This window comes from Pimephales promelas, chromosome 14 (genome assembly GCF_988280905.1).
Source record: "Pimephales promelas chromosome 14, fPimPro1.hap1.1, whole genome shotgun sequence".
Lineage (NCBI taxonomy): Eukaryota > Metazoa > Chordata > Actinopteri > Cypriniformes > Leuciscidae > Pimephales > Pimephales promelas.
Window position 1 is genome coordinate 14102434 of NC_142782.1, and position 17379 is coordinate 14119812.

At 39.5% G+C, this 17379-nt stretch overlaps 1 protein-coding gene across 3 annotated transcripts in view; it reads right to left on the minus strand.

Annotated features, from left to right (window-relative positions):
- Positions 1–17379, minus strand: part of LOC120479909 (transmembrane protein 132C) — a 468276-nt gene that overhangs the window by 425924 nt on the left and 24973 nt on the right. The gene's annotated exons all lie outside the window — the stretch shown is intronic.

Consider the following 17379-nt stretch of genomic DNA (forward strand, 5'->3'; position numbering starts at 1 on the left):
TCAAACTGACCTTCTCCGAAAACTGGATGAGGAAGGACCGGAAGCTATCAGTGTGCCAGATTAGAGGAGCGCTATGGACCTGGCGGCGCAGCGCGAAATCTGCTGCACAGGCCATTGGGGCTTAACGCACAACGTTTAGGGCTCAAGTTATTTCCCTGTCTGCCCTGCTAGTTTACAATGAACAAAAGGATGTGAGCTTCCTTTGCCCAGTCAGGGCATTAAGAGCTTATGTGTCTCGCTCGTCTGTTTTCAGACAGACTGAGCAGCTCTTCATTTTGTTCAGCGGACGTGCTAAGGGAATAGCCGCATCAAAATAGAGCCTATACAGATAGATAGTTGATGCCATAGCGCTGGCATACACGTCTAAAGGCTTGAAGTGTCCTTTAGGCGTTGGAGCGCACTCAACAAGAGGCATGGACTCGTCGTGGGCTTGGTCTAGCGGGATTACCTTGCAGGATATCTGCTGGGCCTCCCCGTCAACATTTATAAGGTTTTATAACCTAGAGGTTCCCGCCTCACAGGCTAAACTACCTTCGGTCAGAAAATCAGTATTGTCTGCCTGCTTGCTTTGGCTCAGAATACTACAACCGCTTGAGCACTGCTCACTGATTGATAAAATAACTCCATGGGCAAAAGTAAGACCCATACCGTTACCCAATTCAGGCCAAACATTTTCACCTTGACTGTGTGGAACACTGTTGATGTGATTAGCTCCCTTAGGATGCTAACATATTGGGAAATCTGCTTTTAGCCTCTCTAAGACTCTTTGTGAGTCCCTGATGATTATGCACTTTATGAGCCCTGGGCACGTGCCCTTAGGACTTTGATGTTAGATCCTAGCATGCATGGCGTTTTACACTGTGTTCCCCTAGTGTAAGATAACGAGAGAACCTCTCGCAAGAGAACATACTTGGTTACTAATGTAACGTCGGTGCTCTCTAGAAGAGGGAATGAGTACTGTGTATCTTTGCCGTGTCTGAAACACGCTCTGGTTTGCTTCAGTGATTAAAAAAACAGATTATTTATAGGCCCATGCAGGCCACGCCTGCTTTGGCGGGAGGTGACGTAGTGGGTATGAATCGACCCCATTGAATCTGACGTTACCAAGGGTCTCTCTCGACAGGCTGCTGCAGTTGCCACAGGACAGGCAATAGGCAAGCGAGCCGTCTTGCCCATGTCTTGCCCATGCCCATGCCCAAATATTTTTAAATGTGCAGGCTATATTTTTGCTATACTAAAATATTTTTTAAATGTGCATACTATTACATACTATGGATTTCTTATAACTATTTTTTTAATGAATTAACAATGGCTGAGAGTGCCATTTCCAAGTTTGTTATTGGAAAAGGTCCACTAGTTGTTGTTAGTACTGTTACTGTGGATGTATAAATGCAACAACTGCTCAGCATGTAAACATCATCTATTCTCAATTTCAGCACTCACTACAGAGCACCAAATGACTTCTGGAACCAATAAACAGGTTTCAAAGGGCGTAAAGCTGCACAAAATCCTGAGATCACAAAGACGCCCTCTCTAGGGTGATCACGATTTACACGTCATTACACAATATCTGGAAGTCTGACAACACTTGGCTAAATGCATATGCCAACTGTAAAGTTTGGTGGAGGAGGAAAAATGATTTGGGACTGTTCCATGGTGCAGAATAGGCCCCTTCATTCCAATACAGGAAATTTTATCTAAAATAAACACCAAATAATGCAAATAATACTGGAGATGTTTGTTCACTATCAAGTTTGGGGGTTGCTATTTCCCAGTTTCAGCAATATAATGTCCTAATGCATAAAGTCTAGTCCAGAAATGATTACAGATGTGTTTTTGGCCCCTCAGCATGAGCTTGGCACTTTTGTGAATTCTGATTTTTTAACGATATATCAACTCTGAAATACTTTAATAACATTCATGGAGAAGGTGGAGAAGGCAAATTGCTTGTCACTTAAAATAATATAATAATGGGTCTATAGGGCCAACCTCCTAAGACGTGTCAAGGGGCCTCATGGTGCCATAATCTGGCCCTGGGTGTGGTAGGACTTGATCAGCCTGCACTTGACCCTGTCCTTAACTTATGAAACATATTCAATAACTGCTTCATTAAAGCCTGGTTACAAGTAAAATCTTTGAAGTACATGCTATGATTTCAGTCTAAGCATACCGTTTCCCCTTGAAGTGGAAACTTTAGACAACATCAGCAGTTTCTTCCACCCTTCCTTCCTCAACTACTGTACTTAATTAAAAAGCATATTAACTCATGTTTACTGTTTTGTGGCTCTAGCAAAAAGACACAGACCAAATGAGGACAGGGAAGCTCCCATGGGTAGTATCTGTATCTTTATTTGTTCATTATAAGGGCTATCTAAAAATATCTGAAAGTAGTGAAATGCAGGGTTTAATCAGCAAAGGCTTCAAATATTTACTGAAAGAAAATAAAATGTCATTATGTTATTTCGGTTCTATGCCTGAATGACATTTTATAGAAGAAAAGTGACTTTATCTTAACTTTAAGCTAAATAGCTAAGCTATTAGATCCTTCCCAGAGCGTCTCCAAAGCCCCAACTCCTTCAAAACACATGAACGCACAGGTCACACACAGAGCAGATTCAGAAAAGTGTCATAAGAGACAGCGTTTAATTACCTCAAAGCACATTACAATAATAATGAATGTAAACAAATTACAGAGCTCTTATTCATATACCAACTTACTGCCACAGATTCATTTAAATAAATAGTTTAGTGGTCATGAGATATCGAATTTTAATGGCTGAATGTTAAACTTTTTCCACCAAGTCCTACTGTATGCAGTTACATAATTTCAACTCTGCCATGGTTAGTTTGTAATTCATACACTTAAATATACCCAGAACAATAGAACAACCTAAAACCCAAGAATGGAAAAGAAACTAAACTAAATAGAAAATATAAACAGAGACTAAATAAGTGAGTTAATAAGGGGCAGGTGGACACAATAGGTTGCAATAGGTAACAAACAATAGGAAACTAGGTCACACACTAGAGCCCCTTTCACACAGCGTGTTGATCCTGGGAAATTGCCGGGAAATTGCCAGAACGCCTTCTGTGTGATCGCAAACACGACCCGGGATTGATACCGGCTACGATGCCGGGTTGGGGACCTAGTAACATTGCCGGAATCAGTCCCGGAACGTGCGCTGTGTGAACAAAAGCCAGGACCAATGCCTTAAGGGGTGTGTCATAGTGATGACACTTGCAACTCTGTTGCTCTTAGAAGAAAGTTTGTGTTCGTCATCAACAAAAAAAGGACAAACAAATGTCAGCAAATTGTAACGAAGCAGAGACCATGAGCTCCTCACTATTCACGCTGAATCTGAGATCGTTCACCAGCTTTGTGGAGCTGTATGTGCGTGTACACGTTTTCAACGCGTACGTTACACGTCTCATCCTTACGTCATGTGTCTTTCCGGGATATTTACGGTTTGTGTGTGAACGCACTCACAGATCCTGGCAAATCACTGGCAGTGTGAATGAACCGAAATCAAAAAATCCCAGGACAAATGCCGGGTCACATTATCCACGCATTTTCCGGAATCTCTGTGTGAAAAGGGCTTAGGAAACTAGGAAATCGCCCTATAGGGTATAAATAGGGACTATTTGAGGGGACAGGCATTTGTAGTTTCCGAAACCATTCTGAACGTTATCGACCACAATGCACAGCAATAGTGAGTGTAAAACCAATGTATGCTCAATCATAGATATATTGTACAAAGATTCCTCATTAGCAGCTGTTTCTATGGACCACAATATGTAAGCTGTCCACCAACGGTCAAAGCCAGTCCGAGAACTTTCGAGGCAAGTTGACTAAGTGTCTCTAACCGTAGTTAGATGCATTTATGAATATCACAATATGCAAAAGAATGATTTTGCTAAACCAACACAAAACAACAAGACAAATGCATCAGCTAACACAATATTAAAAAGTTACCATAGTAATTGCAAAAAACATTAAAAGAAGTATAATAAAAACCTTTCATATGGAGTTAATACAAATAACAACAGAAACCAACACATTCTCACCTGTGAAAGAGTATCCCAGATGGAACATCAAATCAGCATATTACAATGAGATGTTACAGCATATTACATATTACAATGATATTACCATGTGATCTCTGTTCTCCGTCTGGGCCAGGAACACGTAGCGCTTGCGAGATGGCGCTCAAAGTCTGCTCTCCCGTCTAAAGCCTGTGGGACCACATCCGCCTTTGTCGGCCGCGCTTATGTCGCAGCAGGACAAGCCGCGTCCGCCCTTCACTCAATGGCTGTACTACAGATCCTCCAGGCTGATCTCCTCCATGAGTGGGATGAGAAAGGCCCAGACCCTCTGACTGACGCTTGCTGACATGAAGGAGCCTGAGCGCGCCACATTTCTCAACGCGTCGCACTCTCCCTCTGGTCTCTTCGGCCCAGCGTTGAACAGGATCGTCGACCGCTTCTCTGAGGTGCAGAAGACTACACAGGCCATGGACCTGTTCCTGCCGCGATGCTCTAGTTCCTCTGCAGGCCACCCACATGACCAGCCCGCAGCGACAACAAGGCTGACGCCCTAGTACGCGCTCGGCTAGCCGTCACAGGCCGCCTTCCCCATGGGGGCCTCGGAGGGAAAGAACGGCTGAGTCCCACCACTGAGGGACCACCGTCAAATATCCTCTCCCTGTCAGTCCCCGAACAGGCTACTGCAGTGGTACATACAGCAGCCAACGAGCCAATAAAATGACCCACTTGCCTGCACACAACCGCCATTTTCGTGGCAGAGGTTTCAGAGGTATCTCATACCTCTGCATTTTCAGAGGTATCTCATAAAGAGTAAAATGTCTGGTTATCCGGCTCACGCCAATCGTATTTTAGGTGTAGAAAAAGTTCCCACATGTCAGTGTTCAACCCTACACACAAGTACAACACTTCCCGTGTCACTCACGGAGCCCACTCTCATAAAGCTGGCAAATGCCGCTTGAGTGTTAGATGTAGGAAATGTGCCCACGAGCCCGTGCCTATGCCTACTCTCTCACGCTCTGTCACACAGTCACATATATGAATATGAATGTGAATTTAAGTCCCTTGCCCACTCACGAGCGTTCATGCTTATTAACACACACCTCTCCCCAGACGCTGCCCGCGCGTCTCGAAGTTGTCACAAAGCGCTAAGTCCTAAGTGATCGGGCCGTGACATATGAGTACTGTATAAGTCCCATCCCCGCTCACAAATGCTCACGATCAAATAAACACTTTGCCCAAGGTGCCGCTCGCGCATCACAAAAGCCCCTTTTCCACCAAAGCATTTTGAGAGCCGGTTCGGAGCCGGTGCCTGTGCGCGAACCAGTTCTTTGTGTTTCGACAGCCAAAGAACCAGTTCTCGGCCAGGAAAATTGGTTCCAAATCAAAATAATCCGGATTTGGAAATCCCATTTTTTCCTATCCAGGATCAGGTAATCCGTCTTACTTTAATGCCGGTTTTTCAAAGCAAAATTGGACTGGATCACCCTGATCCAGATACACAGTTTCTCAGAAAAAAAGGTACGAAAGCTGTCACTGGGGCGGTACCTTTTCAAAAGGTACACTTTTGTACCTAAAGGGTGCATATTGGTATCTTCATGGTACACTTTTGTATCTAAAGGGTGCATATTGGTACCTTCATGGTACACTTTTGTACCCTTTAGGTACAAAAGTGTACCTTTTTGAAAAGGTACCGCCCCAGTGACAGCTTTCGTACCTTTTTTTCTGACAGTGAGATTACCAGTGCTCTAAATGGGACAACATATCACAATGTGGGCTACCAGCTATGTAAAGAACAAGTAGAAGAGCCAACATGGGGTCACTGTAAGTGTTTCTTATTTTGAGACAAAACACAAATGGGGACAAGATCATTTTTATTTTATTTTTAATTCACTATACTGAATAGCTTAATTGTCAGCCTATGTCTACTTTATCACTGTTACAACGGTTACACAAGTCAAGTGCAAAATATAAATAAAAGTATATACACTAAATTATACAAATGTATTATTTGGCCAATTTTAAAGTTTTATTACATTTTCTTCCTGAAATCCACCTTGAAATCCTACCCCGTTGGGATCAGGATAATCCTGTTTTGTTTGGGTTTTTTTTGGATCAAAGTTATCCAAATCCCACTGACAAGTTTTGAACAACACAAACTGAAGGTTTGATCCAGATTAAAACTAGGATTGGATTCCCTGATCTACTGTATCTGATTTCAGATTCCTACTTTCCCTTTTGAACAACCCATTTTCAAGATTTGATCCAATCCGATAACCAAAATCCGATCAGCTTACCTTTGAACACTGGCCCGTCATGCTTACGTTGGGGGCTGGGGCGGATTTAGATGTGTTCTAAACATCTGTTCTGACCATCACAAAGCGAGGAGAAACTGCAGAAACACGATGGAGTCTGCCTTTGTAATTGATATGCTTGAAGTTAACGCAAGCGTTTATATTTTTGTCATTTTTTTTTATTGAAAACACTATAAGAAAATGGAAATGGAAAGAAAAAAAGACACAAGACAGGGGTACATAACGTATCAGAAAAGATTACATATCAAACGAAAAGATTAAACGGCTTACATATTTTAATTGTTTTTAAAGCCTTCTTGGTACACAAGTTAGAGATAATCCCAAAGTAATGTTGTACTTGCAAGCCTTTCTAGCTAAGACGTATGGCGACGTACACCGTGACGTAACGACGTCCCTAGGTGCCCTAGTCAGTGGAAAAACAAATAGGTTCTGAAGCGGTTCGCAAGTTAAACCAACTCCGAACCAACTTTGAACCAGCACCAGTCCCGAACCAGTTCTTTTTTTGGTGGAAAAGGGGTAAAAGTGATCACAAAATGCTCCACATTCATTGCAATCGGGACGTAACATGCCAAACAACCTGCCAACTCTGTTAGCGAGCCGCTGTGTTCAAGCACAGAGCGAGCATGGTTCAGTTTCTCAAGCCCACACAGTGCGGCGATCAGAACCCAGAGGCCACCCTACCACTACGCGTATAAAAGGAGGGAACAGTGTTGTGCATGAACGAGTTCAGTGAACGACGTTCACTGAACTCGTTCATATTTTCGCCGAACAATGAACTGAACGAATCACTTTTCATACAATGAACGCGACCGAGAGCGGCGCACACTCTGTCAGGAATGAACGAGCAGCACGCGCAGCGTTCACGCTCATTTGAAAAGTCAGGTTTTACCTCCAACCCCCGTTTTGAGTCCACCCCCCGACAGTATTGTAGTGGAGAATTTGTCTATTATCACTGGGTATGTTAGACGAGGTCGAAGTATTAGTACGGATAGGGGGTAACGTGAAGGCGGCATGGGGTGGGGAGTCGCAATAGTGTGCATACTTGGCGCGCGCGAGGCAGATCTGGCCGCGCTCGCGCTGTTCATATCATCACTTATGATCTGCGCTTTTCCATAACGAGTGATCTTTTGATCTTAACAGGTCTTACTTGTGTTTGTGTGTCATATGAATAATAAATGCCCCATACATGGAATCAGAGTGCCTACTGTATGTAGTTATTCAGCTGCTAGCTTTTCATTTTCTTTAGACAAATATAATCAGGAAGATTGTTTTATTATAAATGAATATAAATGGCATTTTTTGGTCTGGTTTACATAATTACTGCCGTTCAGAATATGCTGGATTTTTGTCAGTAGACTGATCTTTTCCCCATGAACCTGAATATACCTTTTTAAAGTCCTGGGTAATTTGGTTCATGCTGGCTAAATAAAAGTTTCACTGAACATACAGTATGATTGCACCTTATATTTTCCAATTTCTACCTATCATGATTACACAATATTTAAGGGGTAAAAATATTCTCTATCTCAACATTATTTTTCTCCTGGCTATAATAATTGTCTCTTGTTTATTGGTACAATAATTTTGATTAGTTTTGGAGTGGCGGTGATTTGCAGCTGGTAATGGATGGTAAAGAGGTTCTGTTGAGTAAGATAGTGGAAGAATTTAACAAATGAATGTGAACTAGTTCATTTTTAGATATGTGAAGTTCATTTTTTTTTTAAATGAACTATGAACGTGAACTAGTTCTTTATCATCTGTGTGAACTGCACTTTGAGCTAGTTCTTTTTAAGTATGAACTGGCACAACACTGAGAGGGAAGCAATTCCCAGGGTATCAGAATGGGTGCTAAGGCAGGGCTATTCGCTACAGTTTGATCGGCGTCCCCTTTCGAGCATGGATCGTGACGACAGTGAATGTGGAAGTAGCATCTAGTCCGCGCAGAAATAGCGAGGCTGCTGTGCAAAGGGGCCATAGAACTGGTACTGCCTTCTCTGAGCGAGTCAGGCTTTTACAGATGTTATTTTCTCATTCCAAAGAAGGACAGGACACTCAGACCTATCTTAGATCTGAGACTTCTGAATAAAGTTCTTGTGAAAAGACTGTTCAAAATGCTTATAACCAGAAAAATCCTTGTGCACATTAGCCCAAGGGACTGGTTTATATCTCTCAATCTGAAAGATGCCTATTTTCAGATTCAGATAATACCCCGTCACAGGCCATTCTTGAGATTCGCCATCGACGGTCGGGTATATCAATACACGGTCCTGCCGTTTGGCCTGTCTTTAGCACCCCGTACATTCATAAAGCGCATGGACGCTTCTCTCGCCCCCTTGAGAAATCAGGGTTTGACAATTATGAACTATCTGAACGATTGGCTGATTCTGGCACAGATGGATGGAACTTTTATCTCACAGAACAGTGCTTCTCGGTCATCTGGAAACCTTGGGTCTCACGGTTAACTGGACCAAGAGCTCATTACTGCCCAGCCAGTCAATTTCCTTTCTAGGAATAGAACTACACTATGTGGCTATCAACGCCTGGCCGTGTTATTCCAGTAGGGCAGCATCGTCCCCTTGAAAACTTTTCAGAGGACGTTGGGTTGTATGGCCTCAGCTGCTACGGTGCTCCAGCTGGGCTTAATGCATACTTTCCCGCTTCAACGCTGGCTGAACGCTCAAGCATCTCGCCGAGCTTGTGCCTCTGGCCGCGAACGAGTGACTCAGAGCTGCATCTCGGCTCTGCGGCTCTGGTTAACGGCCGACTGGTATCAGCGGGGAGTGACTATGGGAGCTGTCTCGTATCGGAAAGTCATCTCGACAGATGCGTCCAACTCAGGTTGGGGTGCTGTCTTCAAGAGCAGACCGGTCTTTGGCTTGGTCAGACCAAGAGAAGTTCCTTCACATAAACTGTCTGGAAATGATAGCAGTCGAGAACACGCTGAAGCGCTTCCTCCCGTTCACAAGGGACCACCATGTGCTAATCCGTTCGGAAAACATGTCTGGTGTCCTATGTGAAGTGTCAGGGCGGTGTCAGATCCAGGAACCTCTGCGATCTAAGTCCATGTGGCGGCCGTTGCAGTGTTCGTAGAGGTCACTAGGACTTAACCTTAATTTCAATAAAGGCAGAATTTACCTTGAAAGAAAGTTGTATTCTATAAAACAGAATTATATTTATCTGTGAGTCTAAATAATGTCAACCTGTTAATGTCAGGACCACAAGTCATGTGGACACCAATAAGTCACAATTGGTACAGTTTCCTGAGAATGGGCTCAAAACCCCATGACCTCCTAAAATATCTGAAAAAAAAAAAAGCATTTAGAAAGCAAGACTAAAAATCATGAAACAAACAATAATGTCATACTAGATAATAACTGAGCATCGAGAAGTTAAAGAACAACAGATGGCGGTATGTGAGTAAATGGTGAAGAGAAAAAATAGATAAATGTTTACAAATATGTTATTCGCTAATAAAACATTGCATTTAAATATCCTTAGTCACATTAATTTACTTGTTTTGAGTTTAAGTAGGTCATTTTGCCATAATGAGCTACAGTCACATTCAATCCAATTAGAGTTAATAAAAGCTAAATACAAAACATCAAAAACCAGTGTTTTCTTGTTAGTGGTCAAAATATTGAGGGGGAAAAAGCAAATGAGGCCCTTTTGTTCTGTACCAATTTAAATTCAGCTTGTCCTTTCAGGGTGAGCAAATAAATGCGTCTTATTAATGTTTAATGAGAAACCACTTGTGCAACTTTTAATGGTATCAAACAGATACAGTTCATTACACTGCTATTTAAATGGTGGATTCTTCAGTAGTGAATAACAGAGGAATCAATACATATTGTGTTGTAAAAACTTTTTTTTCGGAACACCTAAGACGTTATTCATGTGGTAAGATCTAAATTAACTGGTTTTATGCAAGTCTAATAATAAAACGAAAGCACAATAATTCTAACAAAAATATACAGTACATTTTCATAAAATATTTTGCATTGCGTTTTTTTCACCACTGCTGTACTCAAAACATGTAGTCTAAGTCTATGTGGTGGCCGTGGCAGTGTTCAAAGAGGTCTCTAGGACTTGACCTGAATTTCAATAAAGGCAAAATTTACCTTGAAAGAAAGTTGTATTCCATAAAACAGAATTACATTTATCTGTTAGTCTAAACAATGTCACTACGAAGTAACCTGTCAATTTCAGGACCACAAGTCATGACTAATGGGGATACCAATAAGTCACAATTGGCACAATTTCCTGAGAATGGGCCCAAACCCCCATGACCGAGACTTCAAAACCGAAGTATGTATCAAACTAGCATTACTTTGCACCCAGTGATGTAACAGGCAAGACTTTTCAGGTAATAAATGCACATTTCTATATTTTATCGCCTATATCCCTCAAAATGGCATGACGTTTTCCATTGCTTGCCAACCTGTCACAAAAACAATATAACCTACAATAAGAAGCAATAATGGAAAAACAACCTAATGTGTGCCCTTAGAGTAGTTGTTCACTTTTAAAAACAAACTTTTGCTGATAATTTACTCACCCCCATGTCATCCAAGATATCCATGTCATTCTTTCTTCAGTGAAATGAAAAAAAAAATAAGAAAGAAATGAAGGTATTTGATGAAAACATAAACATTCCAGGATTTTTCTCCATATAATTTACTGGTAACCAAACGGTTCAAGGTCCAAGAGACAGTTTCAGTGTGAGACAGTTAAACGATTCCAGATGATAAATAAGGGTCTTATCAAGCGAAGCGATCGAAAATCAAAAAAAAAAAAAAAAATCTTTTTTCGTGTCATTTGGTTCATTCAACGAACGAAATGAACGAATTGCCCCCTTGGTGAGTAAATTATCAGCAAATGTTTTTTTTTTTTTTTTTTTTTTTTTTTTAAGTGAACTACAGCTTTAACATTCAGCATTTAATCAAGAGAGAACCTCTTTGGTGAGGTGACAGGAGACTATATGACAGGAGTCATTGACTATAATTATCTGTAAATGCCTCCCTGAAAAGGTATTGGAAAAAACTTGAAAGCAGTTGAATCGGATAATTCTCCCGGACAGGTGATTAAATAGCTATTCCAATATAAAACCGCTTTATTTATTCTCCAAACTGTTTTGGGACAGAAATTCTAGAAGCAACAGGATGAAATTCACACTCTCCCAAGCGTAACATTTACAGTGAGATTGCATTTTAAGAAAAAAATTACACTATAATAGGCTACCAATTTAAAAGGTGAAATACTTCCTCCTATTCCATCTTAATGTGACTGTGCTGAGAATAAGTAAGCTAGGGAGGTTGATGTCTGAAAAATTATAGTAATATGATGTGAGCATTTGAGCAACTTTTTCATGCTGTCACCACTTGCACTATCTGCTGTCAATCCCACAATCCCCTCTGAGAGCCTGGCGCTCAGCTTCAATAGAGAATGAATTCAATATGCCTGCTCATGTCTTCTCACTTTGCACCAGTGGACATGTATACCTTGCTCAAGGGTTAGGTTTTTTTTTTTTTTTTTTTTTTCAAAATAGTAACCCAACCATCCACATCGTGAAAGACCAGTCAGCTGACAACAACCCACAAAACAAATACGTTCAGCACCAGAGGAATTTTCTTTAGAAATTAGTTATTTTTGCGAATGCAGTTGGTATCTCTGCACTTCACCTTAAACAGCCTAACCTCGGCAGAAGAAACGTTGAAATTTAATGTTAATCCTTGTGGGATAATGCAAATCTTTGAGTAATTTTTCATCTCTTTCCGCTGGGGTGCTTTTAAAATAACTTCATTTGCTGTTCTTTCTTCTTTAACCACCACATTTCTGTTGAGAATATTACACAACAGCAACGATTTTTTTTTTACTTTACTTTTTTTACCTTTACTTTATACTTTGTTATAAAGTCTGAAATAAACAATTAACAGAAAGAAACTCACTGTGTAGGACTCGTCACTTGCCATTGGAAGCTTCTTATAGCAGCCTACATTCCTGCTGGAAACTGCAGCATATCTGGCAACCTCGAGTCATGGGAGAAGGCGGGGATACACCCTAATTTGAAAGTGATTGCAGTACCAGTTTTGGCCACAATCTTGCATACATATCCTTTAAGATATAAACTTAAAATTGTCAATCCTGAACTATGAGATAACTGGGAATTGTAAGTTATAAAGTCAGAATTGTGACATATACATTCGCAGTTGTGAGAAAAAAAAAGCGAGAATTGTAGAATTAAAAAAAGTCCTAATTACAAACTTCCACAGCTGGACAACAGTCTAAATAAAGATTAAAACAAAAAAATCAACCAAATAATCAGCCATTATGCTTGAAACACAATTGAGAGTCTTTAGTCAAATGCGCATTGTATGCCGGCATTCCTAAAATGCATTTTGTTGAAATCTCTCCCAGTAGTCCAGTAATCTCAGTGGGCAGTAGAGCAGCTCTAGGGTAATGAGGCAGCCTAAGCAGGATGGTTGGTTTTGGTCCCAGGTGAAACAAACGCTTAACCACTGAACATGCTTTCCGGTGTATAAAACTACAGCTTACATGCTTCAGTACCCTTCAAACATAGTAGAAAATTGCTCTCAGAGGAGCAAGTGCATTATTGGTATACATGATATTATCTGAGTGAACAAGTCATATATTAAAATACTACTGCTGTGCTGACTTTCCAAAAAAGTATGTTTTTGTTTGCACTCCAATCAGTTTTGTACATGTTATACTTAAATTAGTATTTAAATGATGTATATGTTTCTACTGATAACTGCAGTTGTAAATATACACTAATAGTCCCTCTCTCTCTCTCTCTATATCTCTCTCTCTGTATATATATATATATATATATATATAATACTATACATAATAGTCTATAAACTATATATAATAGTGCATTTTTATAGAGAACAGAAATTGCATGTCCATAACTTTTTCTCTGTTCACACTTGAATGAAAAAGGCCAAACATTATTTCAATGGTCGACTAACAATAAGTAACTTTGCAACTACATGTCAACTTCTGTTCATTATAGAATTAGTGGACTGTCTGCTTAATATCTGCATACACTTTATTTTGATGGTTCCCCAAAAGACAGTAAGTAACTTGGCTATTACGTGTAAACTTATTCTACAGCAGTTACGTAGTAGAATGTCTAAAGTGGGACCATTGAAATAAAGTGTAACTAAAAAAGAGTTTAGGGTTTAAGCAAATCTACTTACACTAATTACTGAAGCTGATGTGAGGTGAGCATTTCCTTTTGATATTTAAAAAAAAAAATGTTGTGACACTGTTAACAAAAACTGCAATAAAATAATTGGTAGCACTTTATTTTAATGCATCCTTAAGCATTACATGTATTGAAAAGAGAGAAAGCAAAAAGGACAAAAGTATGAGTTTTTGAAGTCTGTAAAATAATCTGGTTTATTAGCCTTCTTTCAGATCCACCTGTCCACACGTCATTGGAAAAATACTAACTTGACGTGATATATGCAATTATGCAAACTAGTTAATAAATGTTTCAATGAATGTACCCAGTCACAATCGAAAGGTTTGTTGTTTTCTGAGTACAACCGTATGGAATAAACAACCGCTCTCGCTCTGCAGACACTAATGGAGAATGAATTCCCTATCAGCAATAAATAACAGAATATACTCAGAACCGCAGTGAGGTGCCTTGGTCTGTGCAGGATTACTGTTATTTATTTATTTATTTATTTTTGTCTTGTGGTATTGATGAAAACCGAAAAGCTCAAAATAGATATTTGGCTTTTTTGTTGGGAAGCCTTCCAGAAATGTGTGATATAATTGAATCTGTAAATGTGAAAATAAACTGTTCGAATCTGGCTATAGTTCCTGATCCTATTACCTTCACTTTTTCTCTTTTCTTTAACTCCATTTTCTATACTATACAATGTACACCGAAAAAAATAAAGTTGCCTCGTGTGTGACCTCAACTCTGGCTCTTCCAATAATTGGGAAGAAAATAAAAAGCTTGTCATACATAATGCAAGCTTTATTTTAAACAAGTTGATGACAGTGATTTCTGTCATATAACTGACGTCTTGGGACGTCTTTGACCATACATCAACATCCGCCGTTTTAGGGTACCCTTCCTAACCCTACCCCTAAACCTACCCCGTCACCTGACGTTAAAGGTAAAGCGTCAGTTAAATGATGTCCCAGGATCGTCATGTAACTGACGTTAAAGGGTACCCTAAAATTTGTAAGATTTATAAGATTTAAATTTAAATGTATAAGATTTAAAACCCTAAGATTTATAAAATGCATAATGCACAGTGTGGTGTATATGATGTAATAGTTACATGCATGGTCTCCAAACATTAAGCCGTTTGACTTGGAAGGTTTTATGCATCAGACTCATGCAGGACTCATACAAAGGAATAAACTTTTACACCTATTCATGAATATTAGAAATACAATTTTTAAAAGTCATTCAACTGTGAAAACGGCTAATCTTTTAGCCAAAAAAAGCTGCCCTTTGAGGTCAGCACAAAGTACAAGGTGGCATAATAAGACATCATGTACTACTGTAACTCAAAACTTCTAGCAATCAGGTCCATCAAAGCTCAATAAAATGCACATATTAAAGGTCGGAGGAAAGGGGCGTTTTATCCAGATGTCATCATTGGAATAGTGATGGTTGGGAGAAAGAGAAGTGGCGTAATTTAAAGGCCATTTCGTGTTTGACGTCGCTGTTATTCTTTCGGTCTACTGAAAAAAAATGGGAAAGCCCTTGAAGGAAACACAATAGAAATTCGATTAAGATGTAATAGTCAAACAGTCTTCATTTACCACAGCAGCTCTTGAACAAATGAACCCATGGTCTTGACATGATCTTTTTTTGAGAGCTGATCTCAATTTCAACATTTCTCAGACACAATGGCAATGCGGGGTGCAGTTACTCTGATGTGACATAACCAATAACACACATATTAGGCTTTAAAGTCATTTAGCTGCATGGGGTGACAGTCTGCCCAAGGGAAGCTTTGTACACACAATAGTCACTTCTGTAATACACATGATTCATCCTGTGTACTATCCAGGGTACAGATTAGGGATGAACAATATATTAGTAATGTATTTGATTATTGGATATTTGAGATTTGTTAATGTATCCTATTTGTTAATATTGAAAATGTTATTATGCATCCTCATTTAGCCTACTTTTTATTTTTAAAAGTGTTTTTTTTTCTTTTAATTAATTTAATTAATTAAAGTTGCCTGCCCGCATTTTTGATCGTTTTAACAAAACGTTCATGGCCTCCGGGAATATTTTGTTGTGAATATCTGAACATACAATATGTCAAAAGAAAGAACAGTTTCATAAGAAAAACAGGATTTCACTTTAGTTTAAAATCACTGTTTAAAAACGTTTTCATAATTGATTATTTTCCCTTCAGCAACAGTTTGCTCTTCTGATCTCTCCAGCCTAGTAATGAAACAGTCCACTTATTTTTCTCAAAGTTTAAAACGATTGTCTGAGTAATGTGTGGGCCTGCTGAACATCAAGCTCAAAGAACCGGATAATTCCAAGGTCATTTCAGCACTAACTACTACAAGACTACACCCCTGAGGTACAGGAGGAGGTGGAGGAGGAAAAAAGATAGAGAGAGAACACAGGAGAGCAAGAAAGACATTGAAAGATGAATACAGAGAGAAAATACTGGCCTTATTAATTTAGAGGTCCATCTTATCATTCTGTTGGTCTAATATGAAGACCAAAAGCCAGCTTATTCAGAGTACTTTATATTTAATGAGGAGAATCATTAGACGCTCTATACTGTGACCCCGTGTTACCCCCCCATCATAGGCCTCTTGATAATGGACACATTTCAACAGCGTTTCAACAGGCACACCAAGGCAAATTCAGGTAAATCAAACAACATTATTTTTAAATGTCAAATGTGATTTGATATACCCGAATTCCCTCTGTGTGAATCACACCACTAAAACATCCAGATGGAAAGCGGTGCAAGGACACAGTGATGCCCTCCCTCCCTAAATGACCTAGGCTAAATGACACAGACAATGCTTATTTGCAAACTGAAAAATATACTGTTTTCTACAATGATAAATGGAAACCATGCAAAATCTGAGCAGAAGTGTTATTTATTGTATTTCTTAGTGCTTTCCTCATAACAATGAGATCAAATTCTGAAATGTTTCCAAACCATACACAAATCTTTGCTTGACCATTGAACTTCTGAATGGAGCCAGATTCAAATGATGAGTGAGTGAAAAGCTACCAATGGAGAATGACAGTGTGTGTGTGTGTGTGACTCTTTTCAGCAAATCAGTTCGTTTTTTCAAAATCATGGCGTAATTGCCAAGTAGGCTATCACTAACATGCTGCCATGAATTTTTAAAGGAGTAGTTCACTTTTGCTGAAAAAAAAAAAAAAAAAAAAAAACTTTTAGCTGATAATTTAGTCACCCCCATGTCATCCAAGATATCCATGTCATTCTTTCTTCAGTTGAAAAGAAATTAAGCTTTTTGATGAAAACATTCCAGGATTTTTCTCCATATAATGCACTTTACTGGTAACCAAACGCTTCAAGGTCCAAAAGACAGTTACAAAATAACAAAGTTTAAGTTTTATAAGCTCAAATGGTCGCCTTGCTCTGTTCTGTGATGCGTGTTTGTGACTCTCCTGTTCAAACTCATTTATCAAAATTAACGATTTTTTTTTTTTTTGTCGTGTCATTTGGTTCATTCAATGAACGGAATGAACGAATTGACTCTGGAAAGATTTTGATGAATGAGTTCGGACAGGAGTGTCACGAACGCCCATGAGCAGGGCGACCATTTGAGCTTATGAAACTTAAACTTTTTTTTTTTTTTTAATATCATTTCGATAAGACCCTTATTCATCGTCTGGAATCATTTAAAGCCCTCTGAACAGTTGCATTTGCACTGAAACCTTGAACCATTTGGTGCCCAGTAAAGTCCATTATATATGGAGAAAAATCCTGGAATATTTTCATCAAAAACCTTAATTTCT